This window comes from Aythya ferina, assembly GCF_964211825.1.
Source record: "Aythya ferina genome assembly, chromosome: 4".
NCBI lineage: Eukaryota > Metazoa > Chordata > Aves > Anseriformes > Anatidae > Aythya > Aythya ferina.
Window position 1 is genome coordinate 4912574 of NC_140300.1, and position 3369 is coordinate 4915942.

Consider the following 3369-nt stretch of genomic DNA (forward strand, 5'->3'; position numbering starts at 1 on the left):
GACTAACTTTAAGCCTTGTGAATATTTTTTCTTACAATTATTCTTGATATTCCTTGCAGTATTTTTTTTCCTTCTGTTCCTCCTTGTTCTCTTGTTGGTTCCACATTTTCAAAAAACTAATCTTAGATTATCCAGACAAATAATATGAATTAAATAATAGTTCATCATGAAAAATGTTCCTTTTTTTCTCTTGGGGGAAGAAAAAAAAAAAAAGATTTTAAATCTATATATCTGTAACACAGGTAAATAGCATGAACGATGACCTAAAAGTCATAAAATGGAAGAAACTCTGTTTCCTAAATTAACAATGTTCAACTGCTTTTTTCGTATATAGGAGACTAAGCTTCAATAACTTGTTCTCAGGGACTCAGATGCGCCTGACATGTCTGTGCCTAACGGGAAAGTTGGTATTACTGTGTTTTTGTGTTTTTTGTTTGTTTGTTTGTTTGTTTTCCTTCTTGTGTCATATAACTCTGTAAGTTTATATCTACTGACAGTGAAAATGTCTGATCAATGGCAACAGTTAATACGAGGCATACTGAAACAACAGGCTCAGCCTACACACCATGTTCCTGAGATGTCAAAAAAAAAAAAAAAAAAAAAAAAAAGTGGCAGTTGGCAGTGGAAGGACCTGTAGCCAAGTCTAAACAAGGGAATCTCAAATGTCCAAAACCAGTGCAGCAATTTGTATTGCGTGTACATGGCAAGGTTTTGGTATAAGACTGGTATCTGTGAGAAGTCAGGAGATCATTACTGCTAGAAGGGATCCTTGAAGTGGTCCACAGCTACAAGGGAAATAAATCAGTCAAGACTGGTGAATTAAAAGGTATCTGCTTTTCTTCAGTTGTCACTGTGGATAGAAGAAAACTGCTTGATTCAGAAAGTGGTTTTACTTAAAAATCATCCAATTCCACATAACAATTTACATGTGCATACATGCAGTTTTACCTCTTTACCTCTTTGGTTGCCTGTAAGTTTCTGTCTTGAAGGGTATACTTTAAAAAGGCTTCATCATATACATAGACATCTTTGGTAGTTGGATGATGTGTTATATCTGTACCTATCTTCAATAGTGAAACATTCTTTGCTGGGATTGTCTCTTCTGTGGACTATGTAAAGTTAAAAGTTTTCTTTCCCTAAAAGCAATTGAATGAGAAATATAAATAAATAGCAGAAAATAAATGAAGTAAAATGCACAAATCTTTTGTGGATTTCTATGTAACCAATTGCACTTTCAAAACAGTATTTTGCAGTACATCTATCTGGAAAGAGGGCATTAAGTTCTGTGCTGTCCAAGTGCCTGATGAAACTGAATTAATGACTAAGGCACTCAAACATCAAAATTAAAGGTGATATCAAAATATAGATTGTTCATCTAATAAAATCATTATCATCTCCTTCTGTTGTTTACAGTGAAGTATTGAAAAAGTAAAATTTTGTTTGTTTGTTCCCCAGCTTTACTTAGGCTGTAAATTATGTGCCTGAAGATGTATTACTTACTGGATTAACTCGATTGTGTATAAGAAAAAAGTTGGTTTATCTTTGGCAAAATGAATTAAACTTTTAAAAGATTATGCAGCTGCAAGGTGCAGTGTACTTGGTATTTTGTCAAAAATTGTGAAGAAATTCATGACTATCTCTCATAAAGCATTCCAGAATTAACTTGTAGCTTGTGATTGCAAATCCACAGGAAAGTAGGAAATAAAAATAGCACTGGCATTTCAAGCACGACTTCTACTTCAGAGAGGACTGGGAAGAAAAAAAAAAAAAAAAAAAGGAAGTAGAAGGTAGGATTTGTATATATTTATTTGCAGCTAATATTATTTTATAAAAAAATATGACAGCTATGATTATATTTAGTTCCTATAGGATGAGAACTAGCTTTTGTCTGAGCTATTGTATAGGTAGAGTGAGTCTTTGAAAGAGGCAGAGTTTAATAATGAGTTAAAAGGTGGATAACATCCCAGAGGAACTAAAAATCCATGTTAATTTTCAATTTCAAAGGTATGTTGCAATATTTCAGTTTTAGTATTCCTAAAGAGAAAACAAACAAACAACAACAACAACAACAACACCAAAAAGCACAGTCTGTGTATAATTAAAAGCAGAAAGTGCTTACCTGAATTTTATCTGGAAAGAGAATAATTGAAGAATAAACATAAATCATTAAAATATTTAAAAACTCTGTGACATGTAATGAAGACATTTAATGTCTTCTTAATTTCTTAATTTCATGTAAAACTGATTAACTAGAATAAAACAACATGTTAAATCGTTTATTGTTTTAACCTGAAATTGGACTAAATTTGAATATTCTTCAGTAGATTTTTGTTGCTGTACAAATAAAGTGCATTAAATTTTATCTATCTATTTATTTATTTATTTTTGTCTCTATTATCCACATTCAAAACCACAGCCACTTGGCTTACCTAGCATTCCATGTCTTGAAGCCAGGCTGCTGATTAATTCAAACAGTTTTTCCTTTGTTTACTGCACCACCTGCTATCCACAGCATCATGCAAGATTGAGCTGGTAACTACCTCTATCATCCAGTCCATCTGGAAGTGCTTCAGGATTCTTACAAGATTATTGCTTCTTCATATATTTTTGGTACATTAGGGTCTACCCTGGGCGAATTTTCCCATCAAGACTGCTAGGAAAGCCAAAAAAATTGTACAAAGATTTTGAATGAAATAAATATATAATAGTAAAAAGTTATGAACATGCTTCACAATGAAGTCTTCATCCAAGGGCCAGAACACAACAGTAGTAGAACTGTAGCATAAAGTACAGATAAAATGATGAACAACTCAAATAACGATTACTAGCCTTTCTTCACCAATAATAATGAAAAGCATGTGTGCTGTTTCTCTTTATATTTCATATTTACTAGCTCAGACTACTAAAAGTATGTAAATTGAAATAGTAATGGAAAGTGAGGTTTCCATGTTAAATGTGAATTGAGAATTTATCTTATAGAAACCTCATTTCTAGACATTTATTAATCAAAACAGAGGGTACTGAAATCTGTTACTGACTCCATTAAACTCACTAGTGTAGCTGAAATTGAATGTCAGTAGTTTCAAATTTAAATCCTTTAGTCTTCTTGTACGCACAGAAATGAAAATATATTCTGCCTCCCTATTTCAGTGTTCAGAATGCTGACCAGCTAAAGAAGATGAAACTATAGCCAAGGTAGCTTACTAACTGGTGAACCAAGACAGCCATGTCTCAATATCATACATCTAAAACCTGTAAAATAGCTTAAAACTATGAGATAATCAATATAATATGACTGTGGTTTTTACTTTGGGGATTTAATTTTGGAAGGTTTTGTTTCATTTTTCTCTTTTATGGGTATACATTTTC